A 13,342-nucleotide genomic window follows, 5' to 3' on the forward strand; every position below is an offset into this window, starting at 1 on the left:
GTTGTTTTATTTTATTTTTTTTAACCTTTTAAGTGTCTCGTCTCATCCAGTTGATTTGGTGTCCTTGCAAACATACTGGCCTACAGAATAGAGATAACATTTCAGTATTACAACAATGTTAAACTTTTTAAAATTTTATTATTTATTTATTTTTTTTGCTGTTTTGATTTTAATTCCACCCCCAATTTTATTTTATTTTTTGGTTGTGGCCGGTATTAGATTTAAGAAGCACAATTTCGCTCGCAGAACAACCTATGTCTTTGTCAATGCAAAAATGAAAGTATGGAGGCGCTTAGAAGGTGAGGAGATACAGTAGATCTAAGATTGGGGTCTAGTAGATCATTTGTAGAAGACAAGAAGTACATGGCTCATAGCTGGTCTTCAAGCAAATTTGTACAGGCCAATACCCCCTGAAACCATCACTATGTCTGTTCCTGGAGTGTGCCTTTCCGATATGATGCCTAAAAACAGGTTTAAATCTGTTGATGCGGCCAGGCGGGGGGTCAATTAGGCATAACACCGGCCCCAGGAGAAAGGCTGACCCCGAGACTGGACATAGCGGGTAAAAGGTTACAAAACTGTACTGGTGGTTTGGGGTGGGTGGAGTCCAGTACAGATTCACTTTAACTGCTCCTGTTAATAATGGCATCACAGGTGGCCTAGTACATGAAGCTGGTGACCACCATGACTCTTACATCAACTAACCACATTTCACTTCATTGATATGAAGATATTGAAAAGCCCTGTTAGTACTGTAAGTTATATTATATATAGTACTAGTTAGTTACTGTGTGTTTGTATTATTTCAGTACTGTATGTAGTATGGCGGTGTATAGCATTGTTAGTTACAATACACCAATACTAATTGTGTGGTATCACACATGGCATCATCCAACCCTGATAGCACTGTTCACACATATGGTTGAGCACATATACAGTTTATGAAGTGCCAGCAACTATTTTACAGTTCTTCTTCCTTCCTTCTTGTATTTATAGAAATTTACTGAAAGAAGCAACTTCTCTCCTTATACTCGGCAGCATCATCTCCATCCATCATGTCCACCGAGACGTCGCTGTTATTACTCTGTAAGTACAATCATCTTCATGTCTATCAGTCTCTGATGGGGAATCATAAGAGGGATCAATAATGTCATATAAATAGCGGATAATACTACAAGTTACTGGGCTACACCCCAAGTCTCCCATCATATGTCCCTCAATACGACTGTGCACAGGGTATAGTGTCATATAAATAGGGGGTAATACTACAAGTTACTGGGCTACACCCCAAGTCTCCCATCACATGTCCCTCTATACAGCTGTGCACAGGGTATAATGTCATATAAATAGTGGGTAATACTACAAGTTACCGGGCAACAAAAAAGTCTTTTTTAGATGTATATTAATCTATATTTTTCACTGAAAGTGACCAAAAGTGTTCCAACACTGCCAGAATACTGAAAAAACTAAATACTAAAAAAAAATGTTTAAATGTGTTTAAAATTGTTCTTTTACTATCCCTTTTACTTTTTGGTGTAAAGTTGAGTGCGGTGTCATTTTTTTTTTTTTTTTGCACCATGACCTGTACATTTTATCAGTAGTTTGCTTGCTTTGTTTTTGTGCGGCTTTTTTTTTACAAATTTGCATGTACAGACAGAAACACTAAAGGCCCTATTAGACAAAGCAATAGTCAGCCGAATCAGGACGATCATTGGCTGATCATTTCTTTTGAGTCCCAACATAAAATAATTGGGTGTCGGGTACGCGGCCAATGGCTGATGATTGTAGTATAAAATATTAAAGTGATAACTCACCTTACCAACGTTCCATGGTGTCCTCGGGCCTTCCCAGGTGTCCTTGAAGGCCTTTCCGGGGTCTGCAACTCTGTCTTCTCTGCACTGACAGGCCTCCGGACACTCAGCCAATCACTGGCCCGAGACAGACAGTGACCTGTGACTGACTAAGTGACTGGCGACCTGTCACTGGAGAGAGGACAATGCTGCACACACTGGGAAGGCCTTCAAGGACACCGGAGAAGGCCCGGGGACACCTGGGAATGTGGTAAGGTGAGTCATTGCTTTATCATTTTATACTAAAGGCAAGGGCTTCACAGACATCTCTTATGATGTCTGTGCAGCCTTTGCTGCCCAATAGTTGGCCTGTCTAATTGCTCAGTAAATGAGCCCAGATTTAGTAGATCAGCACTCGTTTACAGTTTATGATCAGGCCCTAAGGCCAGATTCACACGTCTATGATATACGATCTGTTAACTGGCTGTATCTATCTATCTATCTATCTATCTATCTATCTATCTATCTATCTATCTATCTCCTATCTATCTATCTATCTATCTATCTATCTATCTATCTATCTATCTATCAGACTGAATTATTTAGGATTCCCTGCATCACAATTTATTATGAATCAGCAAACTCTGGAACAGTTAAACACTATGAGGGAGATTTATCAAACATGGTGTAAAGTGAAACTGGCTCAGTCGCCCCTAGCAACCAATCAGATTCCACCTTTCATTTTCCAAAGAGTCTGTGAGGAATGTAACATGGAATCTGATTGGTTGCTAGGGGCAACTGAGCCAGTTTCACTTTACACCATGTTCGATAAATCTCCCCCAATGTTATTGAGCTGAGAAAAGGAGGAAATGTACCATTATATCTGATAACTGCTTCTCTATTCTCTGTAGGGTTGGTTCTGCTACAAGAAGGTAAGTCCCCAGCTTTGTCCATTCTGCCCTCATTCTATTAAAAGTAATCCTTGCATACAGTGAATAGCGATGTCACTTGTGTTACACAACTCACCTTATAAATTCACGTTTGGAATTTTTTCCATCTTCTGATTATTATGGTGTTTGGGTGTTCATGTATGAACATACAGGACTGCGGTCAGGCAGGGGTTAACATTTTCCGGCGTATAAGGCGAACCCTGACAATCTGCTTAACAGTCAGGGGTCGTCTTATACGGAAAATACAGTATATCTAGCTAAAAGCACACAGAGGAGACTGAGGTGAACATTGACTAAAAGAAACAACTCTACCTACGCTGGACGGCTGCTCTCTATTCATCCTTATAACTAAGACAAGATGTCAAGTCAGTGGCTAGGTAAGTGCATAAAGCCAAAAGACTCCACTGCTGTTGCTAGGTTTTTATTAGGGGCCCCCCTGACGGCTAGCTCTACCCACAAATTGGGGCCTATGTTCCTGTTTCTATATCACTTCGTACCCACAGACAGGTGGAAGATCATCCCCATGAGCGTAGGTACTCTTTTCATAAAAGCCCCCACAGCTGAGTACTTTAGGGTCTAGGTAGGACCCTCAATAACCCTTAAGTAGCCTTCAGCCCACTCCTCTCCTTCTAAAGCCAGCCTACCAAACTAAGTTCACGCTAAAGTAACACAGAGACTTTCAAGTAAATAAACTATTATTCTTCGCGCGAGAAGCTGAGATCTAAAAACAATTATTTCTCCAGCGAAAATGGTGTTCTGCACTTTTAAGAATCTACAGTAAATTGGTTCTTGTTTAAGTTCATCAGCACCTGTACTAACAAAAAAAGTGTATGTTGGTACATCCAGGGGTGGGCGCATACCACTTCTGGCCACCATGACAAGTGCCTCAGGGTACACCACCATCTTGCCCTAGCTAAGTCCACCTGGATTCCCTGGGTCACCACAGATTTTTCCTCTTCCAGCATTTTTGAAGTAACCATTTGCAGTGTCCCAGAACAGCCCTTCTCATGCTCATACTTTTATTATAGCCAGTTTTGTTCTGGAAAGTTATGGTCCACTGCAAACTGCGTGTATTGTGTCACCTCTGCAGTATTCAGGTCTGCTATTTCATTCATTTATTGCATGTATATTCAGGTATCAGTGCCTAATGGTATTATGTCGCCTCCTAGTGTTCAAGTATGGTACTTCTCATGTATATTTCTCTGTATATGCCTAATGGTGTGGTGATGCAATGGCTGGATGTCACGTGACTGTGCCCTGCTTCCATGGTAACTCCAATGGTCATCAAGCTTTTGGCTGGGGTTACCATGTGACTTCCTGTTCTATCTCAGTCTTGTCCTCCACCTTCAGGGGACAAGTGTGAGTCTATCTCCTATCCCATAGGGAATAGGTTGTGTGTTTGGCCTCTCTCCCTGCTAAGAGAGAGGCCTGCGTGTGCTCTGCTGCTCCAGTCCACTGGCTGTGTTCCTGTCACAAGTCTCAAGATTCTCATCTGGGTGTCGATTCTTCAGTTCCTCTCATCATCATCTTCTCTAATCATCAACAGCAAGTATTTCATTCAAGTCTCATTCCACCCAGCATCTCAACTTCAGTTTCACTACTACTCCCATCATTCAGCACGCTAATCTCACAGCCTATTGCAGTATCACCCATTACTCTGCTTTATTTAAGATTGCCTTATTCCCGGTTGCATCCGGAGAGACTGTTGCTACTAGTTACCACTGTTACAATAAATATACAACTACCGTTGTTTCTGAACCTTGGCATTGGTGTGATAATTGGTGCCCTGACTAAGGACAACGAAGAATCACATGCCCAGTATTCCCGCATGGTCAGGAACCCGGTTTCCAGCTGTATCACCCTCGTGCCTAAACCGTGACCACTGTATTCTACAGCTGCCCCGGTTCCTGCCTGTTAGCACCATCTATACTGCGGAGTGGCCCCTAGGGGCCAGGGCGTAGCATTTTGGCGTCACGAACAGGATAACGATCGCATTGTGTGCCCCCAAGAGTGTGCCGCAACCCCAAAGAGACTTTCCCATATCACCATGGGGGTAATCGAGGCGCTCAGGGCCCTAGACTGTACACAAGATGGCCGCCGTCTTCTTCAATTTCTAACTGCGCCATACCCCGGAGAGGAGGGGGTTAACCGCCTTGCTGCCAAAGCGCGGGAATCGCCCGGCGCCATAGACTTTGCATTGACTGCTCCTGATTGGCTGCCTGTGCCAGATGATGTCACTGTTGCCGGGCAGGCTACAGGGACGGAACTTCAACCCCTGCGCTCCGCCTCCTCCCAGGTCCTCAAGACCATGCCAGTGCGCAGCAAGATGGCGTCCTGCATGGAGTATTCACCTGCTACTGCTGCACCTGTGCCGCCGGAGTCCTCCACAGCCTTACCCAAGCTCGACCCGGCATGCCTGCTGGCCCCGCTGCCCTCAGACAGCGACAGCAGCTGGGGATCTACTCGGCCCGAAGACGGGGATCAAAGCCGGGCCTCCACTCCAAGCTCCCCTGACAGAGGTGATGAGACTTTTTCTGGACTCAGCGGTGCCTCCAGCCCCGAGCATTCCGTCTCCTCCCGCTATACTTTCTCTACCGGACCATCGCTCTCCTCTGAGGACGACCGGATTCTGGACGAGTCTTCACCGGTGCCTCCAGATCCTGATCCCGGGGGTAAGACTTTCCTTAAGGGCCCTATATCTCCGGGCCTATGGCGGCCTCCAGGGTGTGATTCTCCGCCCCTACCACAATGGGTATTCGGCCGGGAGCCCAAAGTGATGCAGCTAGTGGAAGATATACAGCGGTCTCTCTCTCTCTCTCTACCCGCCACTAAAGCTGCACCCGCTATGGCTACTACTGCGCCTGCCGCTCCCACTACAGCAGGGCAGTCCACAGCAGCTAACACTGCCTCTTCCACAGCCGTGGCTAAAGCCACCAATGCTTCTACTACCGTCACCTATAATGTGGCCCCTGTCATTTCACCTATAACTACTGTGACCCCCAGCATTGTGGTCACCACTGCATCCAGCGATGCTTCTGCTCCAGTCCCTCCAGGCTTCTACTACCCGTGGCAAAAGAAGAAGAAGAAGCCTACTCAGGGTCCTCCTGCATCCTTTCATTAAGCTTCACTACAGAAAGCAAAGTTTTTAACTGTTCATATGACTGTTTTGTTTCAGGTTTGAAAAAGTTCTATGCAACGTTCAAGGTTCGTGCCTGGTTCTCCTGACCAAGTTTCCTTATTATCATCCAGCTATGTGCTGATGGACACTCATTGACCAAACTGTTCTCTAGTGCCTGTCCCAGAGCCTTTACATGGACGATGTTCTATATTGCCTAAAGAGACTCTACCACACAGAGACACTTAACCCATTCCTTCCTAAAGCACTTTTCATGCACTAACTACCTGTAACCAGAGTATGTTAGGCACCCCTAGGTGAAGTCCTGCCACTAGGGTTTTCTATATCCTACAGCTGCCCCGGTTCCTGCCTGTTAGCACCATCTATACTGCGGAGTGGCCCCTAGGGGCCAGGGCATCGCACATTTACCTCTTTTCATCTGCTGAAGATATTCCTTTGCTTTCAGTTCTGTGTTATCTGCCCTGTTTGTTGCTTAGCCAACATGTAGTATCCATGTATCACTGTTCTTTTTATCTTTGCCTCAGTGTTTCTGTGTCATTGTGTTGGTCAGCAGAAGTGGTTCTTGCATGTTGATGGTTTACATGTGTTTGCTGTTACTCCTATCATCCATAATCACAAGCATGGCATTGATTACTGTAACGGCGGTCAGGCGTCCCAGCTGCCATGCATTCCCTCACCGTCACTAGTTCTTCAGCCCGAAGCCTCATGGAGCAGCTTGTGTCATCTCTGCATGTAGTATAGATCTGGCCTCTAGAGGGGGTGCGTGTGCACCCTTCTTCGAGTTAAGGTTTAGTGCCTTAATTATTACACACCTGTGGTATTTAAGGAGGCTTCATTCTCTGCCTGGGCGTCAAGGTCCTATCGCCCTGCTAAGCTGTTGCTTTGCAAAAGCGTTCCTGTGTTCCTGTATTCCCCGGTCCTGGTTCCTGTGCTCCTGCTACTGTTTTCCTGCCATATCCATCCTGGTTCCTGTGTCCCCGCTGTGGTGTCCTCTTGTCCTACTGTTCCTGCTGTCTGATCCTGCACTCCCAGTTGCTTCCAGTATATCTCCATGTTCCTGTCCTGAGTGTGAACCTGCACCTGCTATCGTTCCTGCATCAAGTTACCCGCTTTGTGTGAAATACACTGTGTGACCTGCACTTGCATATTCATCCTCCCGGCATCTGTCACCAGCATCTGTTACTTTTATCCGGTGTGTCTGGTGTCTGCATATTGGTCTGTACAGTACTGTCAGTTTGGCAATACAGGTGGTTCCCCCCTCGCCATCTGGTCTACCCGAGCAAGCTGTCACATGCTTTGTCTATCACAAGATGTAGCGACCTGGTGTATCCTCTGGCAAAGTCTATCTCCACCATCAGGAGTATTTTGTGAAGAACAGAGGATACGCTTAGACAACGCGCAATGACAGACAGGAAGCTGTCACTAGTCACAGGCTGGACACCTCCCAGTTCACGGCTTCCACCTGCACCGTGTGCATATTTAAATGACATTTTACTGGTATATAAAGCTACCAAGGAACAAACACCAGATATGGTAGGAGTCCAGCATACAACATCTATGCAGCGTTGCTGGGAGCCTAATCACCACAATTGGTTCCTTTTAAGACAATGGGGCAATTGATTTTACTAAGGGCAATTTACTCTCCAGCACTTGGCTAGAAAACATCCCTGCTTGGCTTCTCCGTCAAGTTGTCTCATACCAATTATATGTCTTCCTCATCTGGCATCTGTTAAAACCTGGACAATGGAGGTAGCTTGAACTGTACCCTACTCTTACCCTATACTTCCGATGACAGAAGTTCATATGTACTATATATTATACTACCCAAATATATGATGACTTATAGCTGTGATATGTTATGTACATATTCTTATATTTTCACATTTGTTCGGATTTATCCTTCATTCATTTATTTCACTTATATGTGTTGGCACAACCCACCACTTGCCCCAACCACTCACATATTGGTTTTTGCCCCATTTATATCACCACTCACACCACCCGATGTATGTTTCATAACTAGAGATGAGCGAACCTGGAGCATGCTCGAGTCCATCCGAACCTGAACTTTTGGCATTTGATTAGCGGTGGCTGCTGAAGTTGGATAAAGCCCTAAGGCTATGTGGAAAACATGGATATAGTCATTGGCTGTATCCATGTTTTCCAGACAACCTTAGAGCTTTATGCAACTTCAGCAGCCACCGCTAATTAAATGCCAATCGTTCGGGTTCGGATGGACTCGAACCCGAACCCGGTTCGCTCATCTCTATTCATAATCATAGACCTGAAACGTCACTGACTTGTACTTGGGGATGCAATAAAGTCTTGAAGATTATTGCAACAGCATTCAGAGGTCGCTGGATGTTGCGTTAGCTGGGGCGAGGGGTTGTGTATCAACAAGGCACTTCTTATGGTGGCCAGGAGTGGTAGTGCCTACAACTGGGTATACTGACACAAGACCTTTTAGGTAGAACAGGGGTAGGTGTGAGACCTGAGTAACCCCAGAGTTCAGTACTTAACCCCTTAAGGTCAAAGCCAATTTTGTTTTTGCGCTTTTGCTTTTTTCACTTTATGTTTAAAAAGCCATAGCGCTTGCATTTTTTCACCTAGAGACCCATATGAGCCCTTATTTTTTGCGACACCAATTGTTTTTGCAATGACAGACTTTATTTTCCCATAAAATATGCTGCGAAACTGGTAAAAAAATCATTTGCGCTGCCAAATAGAAAAAAAGAAAAAAGGAATTTGTTTTCATTTCAGCGAGTTTTGTGCTTATGCCGTTCACCCTGGGGTAAAACTGACTTGTTATGCATGTTCCTCAAGTCGTTACGATTACAACAATATGTAACATGTATAACTTTTATTTTATTTGATGGCTTATAAAAAATTCAAACCATTGTTAACGAATATATGTTACTTAGGGTCCATTTACACAGAAAGATTATCTGCCAAAGATTTGAAGCCAAAGCCAGGAATGGATTTGAAAAGAGGAGAAATCTCAGGCTTTCCTTTATGACCTGATCTCTGTTTACAGTCTGTTTCTGGCTCTGGCTTCAAATCTTTGGCAGATAATCTGTCAGATAATCTTTCTGTGTAAAAGGACCCTTAAAATTGCTTTATTCTCAGGCTTATAACGCTTTTATCCTTTGGTCTATGGGGCTGTTTGAGGTGTTATTTTTTGCGCCCATGACATGTAGTTTTTATCGGTACCTTGATTGCGCATATGCAACTTTTCGATCGCTTTTTTGACATTTTTTTTTAATTTGATACGACCAAAAATGCACTTCGGAATTTTTTTGTTTACCGTGCGAGATCAGGAATGTGATAATTTAATAGTTCGGGCGATTACGCGCTCGGTGATACCAAACAATTTTATTTATTTGTTTATGTATTTATTTATATTTATAAAATGGGAAAAGGGGGGTGATTTGGACTTTTATTAGGGAAGGAGATTTTTATTAATAAAAAAAAAAAAAAAATTATTATTTTTTTTTACATTAACTAGAAGTCCCCCTGGGGGACTTGTATATACAAAGCACTGAACTCTCATAGAGATCAATGCTGTGTATATACAGTACACAGCAAAGATCCATTAGATCTGTGATGCATTGCTTTGGCCTGCTGCAAGCCATAGCAATGTACAGTATTGCCGAGCCGGGATCAGCATCATTGCGACGCTGAGTCCCAGCCGGGCCAGAAGCACAGATCTTCCCAGAGATCCAGCCCACTAGACACCAGGGACATCGGGAGCAAAGCATCTAAGTGCAGCTGTCAGGTTTGACAGCTGCATTTTGATGCTTAATTAGCCGGCGTGGCAACGGGACCCGTGCCGGCTAATAGAGGCACTCCCCGGCTGCACATGACATCCGGGAGCAGCGCTGTGCAGCGCGGGGTCCCGGTTGGACCCCTCTCTGAACTCCTCCCGCATCACCAACATGTATCAGATACGTCATGGGACGCTAAGGGGTTAAACAGGAACAATTTTTACTGAAGGTTAACGGGGCAAATACAAAAAATTATAACAATGGCAGTAAGGGGCAAAACAAAAATAGTAATATCCTTTCACAATCCCTTAAGCTTGATGCTTCGGTATATAGATACACTTTGTAGTAGATATAGATTCTTTAGACTCTTAGAATGGACTTGTAATAGCATTGATAGGTTAGGTTACACTTGGCTAGGGGGCTGCCGAGGGGCCCTTGCCTAAGTAGTAGTAAACTCTGTAAGGGTGACTAGACTGAAGAATACTTGATAGAAGAATAACCCATACTAACAATTTAGGAGAATACTGGCTTTTGCCTTTTTTTTTTTTGCCTGTGATCTGCGAGAGTGCAAGACCTGAAAGCATTGGCTCCGGGCTTGCAGAACATGGGGGAATCTAGCCACTCAAGATTACCCGAGATGACTTATCAAAGACCAATGGAGTACTTCAGCTGAAACTGCACTTTGCTCCACTGCAGAAGACCCAATAAGCAGTAGGACTGACTTTCCTGACGTGGAAAGGAATAGTCCAGTAACACTTATTTCTTTACTATAAAGATGTATGAGAACTGTGCAGGTGACTGTGTGTCCAATTCCTCTGTATAACACATGATGTCTTATAGGAGCGGCCATCAGACCTGTGGTCACCTTCACTCCAGACTACAGGAAGATATTTACATCAGAGAATATAACAATGAGCTGTGATGTGGCATCTACTATAGGAGATGAGGCGGATTATTACTGGTACAAAGACTCTTCTCATGTACAAAGAAAAAAATCCTATACAATACAATATAGTGTAAAAACAGACAGTGGAAGTTACCAATGTGAGACCAGACCTGGCGGAAGAAGTGACCCTGTTAGACTGGATGTTAGTGATGGTGAGTAACTCTACCAGGTCACAGATATACAGACAAAGTTACTGAGAAGAGATCATATATGTCACCTCATCTTATATCATGTTATATTACAGGTTACGTCATCCTGCAGACCCCTCTATATGTCTATGAAGGAGATGACCTATACATAAGATGTCACCATCATCCTGTATACACCGGAGGACAGACAATATTCTATAAAGATAACAGAGTCATCAGAGACCAGGGAGATAATGCAGAATATCATATAGGAAATGTAGACAGGAATACTGCTGGGACATACAAGTGTATAAAGGAAGTCTATTATAATGGTCGGTATAACCAACATGAAGATGAAGTTTCTGTATCAGTTAAAGGTAAATCATGGATCATTTCTAGATTATTCTGCAGCATTAGTACAACTATGGCGTCATCTGCAGATATTACTGAGGGAGGAGAAGATCAGAGGACAGATCTGTAGTAGGGATTCATTGAAATATGTTAACAATGAGAAGGAGAAGGGGGACTATTTTTGTTAACACTTAGGGCAGCTTCACACATCCCGGAATCGCTGCAGATTTACTGTCATTTTGTATAGGTTTTCATACTGCGAGTATGAAAAGCCTCATCCCACTTAACCCGCCACGACCCGCTGAATACTTTACCTGGCTGCGCTCTGGCCTGCTTCTGTGGCTCCCGGCCGTAATCACCACTGATTGGCTCCTTCTCATTGTTAACATATTACAAAAGTAAAGTATTGTCTGGGCCGCGGCGGGTTATGGGGGGGATGAGGCTTTAGATACTGATCCCTCTTACAAAGTGACAGTACCGGGAATCGCAGCGGATTTAACTACAAACTTGCAGCGTGAAATCCGCTGCGATTCTGGTAGGTGTGAAGATGCCCTAAAATGGTATTTCAGCAAATCAATTTTATTTTTCTTTAGATTTCTTTTGAAAAATGTTGAGTAACTTTGAAATATAATTTTACTAAAAGAGAACTCCAGGAAAAAACATAAATACAGTATAGTGCAGGCTGGGGGGTGCGGGAACATAATAAAGAATCAATACTTACCCATTCCTATGACCATGTAACGCTGCTTCACAGCTCGGGACCTTGCTGGCCTTCTGCAGCTTCAGCTCCTGCAATCTCACAATCAAGCTTAGAAATGCAAGCCCGAGCCAGTCAGTGACTGTGACACCACTGAAGTCACTGACTGGCTGAGCGAGCCCATCCCACTGGGTCATGAAGACACCAGAGCATAGGAGAAACTGGAGACCAAGGAGTAAGAGGTTCAGAAATTTGGGGTCAAAATTGTTTAGATTTGTGAATCAAATGCAAACGAATTTCAATAAAGCAGCCGAACTATAGTACAATAGCTACAATAGTGTGACTATTACAGAGTTACAAATTTTGTAGCACAGTTTTTTTTTAAGCGTCTAAAATCATTCAATTTCCTCCATGGACAGCAGTGGACGTTGGTGGATCAGCGACGTAATATCAATTTCCACCCAGGACAGCAGTAGACTTGAAGCCAAAACCAGGAATGCATTTGAAAAGAGGAGAAATCTCAGGCTTTTCTTTATGACCTGATCTCTGTTTATAGTCTGTTTCTGGCTTTGGCTTCAAATATTAGGCAGATAATCTGTCAGATAATCTTTCTGTGGGAATAGACCCTTAGACATTGTTAAAGCTGCAGCCCCATAAGGGGCAATGTCTTAGTCCTAGAAGGCTCCAGAACAGACACCTAGACGTGACAGCGGAAGCACTTTGACTCTCTTCGACCCTGATGTACTACATAGAGGACTAACTGCTGGGAAAGAGCACCCACAAAACGCTGAAAGCTGCTCGGTTTGGAGTGTCAGCACTCAAAATATAGGGCAGCACAAACTCCAGATCTAGGCTTGCTTATTTATTTTCTAGAGCTGTTTAAGACTCTAACAGTAAAAGTGACCCCACACCCATTTATTGAGGGGAGTAACATGACCCTAACATGTGAGACTGCGGTGAATCAGCAGGTTGTGAGGGTGCTGTTGGCTAGGGTAGGTTTAACGGTATTGTGGCTGCTAGGTGGGTGTAGGGTCACTTAGGCACTTGTCACGGTAGCCTGGAGTGGTGTTGGTACCAGCCCCCTATCAGACAGTGGTGTGGTGGTGCGGAATGATAGACAGAGTTCAATGGCTTATCCAGAATAATGCGGTTCAGGGAAGAAAAAGAGCGCTGCACCTCACACCTATGGCTGATACTAGTACCTCTCGGCTGCATAAAAAAACATCAGAATTCTGTATGTGAATTGATCAAGCCACACTGCCCCATGTACCGCGTGCAGGTATCTGATACAGATGGGTCCCTACACTAAGTCCACACTGTGCCAGTCAGCGATCACCCCCACCCCCCCACCCCCGCAGGCGTGCACAGTCAGGGAAGGGAGGCCATGGAACGGCCCTGCAACCCCCATGCCAAAGGACCAGACCCAAAATTGCCACACCAAAACCCAGCCAGCACCACCGGCGGAGGAAGCTGCCCCCAAACAGCACAAGTCTGGATAACGTATTGCACTCACCATAGCTATCAAAGACAGAATGGGACAGACAGGAGGGATTAAAACCATGAGCATTCAGGTGTCTCCT

Source organism: Dendropsophus ebraccatus, chromosome 13, assembly GCF_027789765.1.
Source record: "Dendropsophus ebraccatus isolate aDenEbr1 chromosome 13, aDenEbr1.pat, whole genome shotgun sequence".
NCBI lineage: Eukaryota > Metazoa > Chordata > Amphibia > Anura > Hylidae > Dendropsophus > Dendropsophus ebraccatus.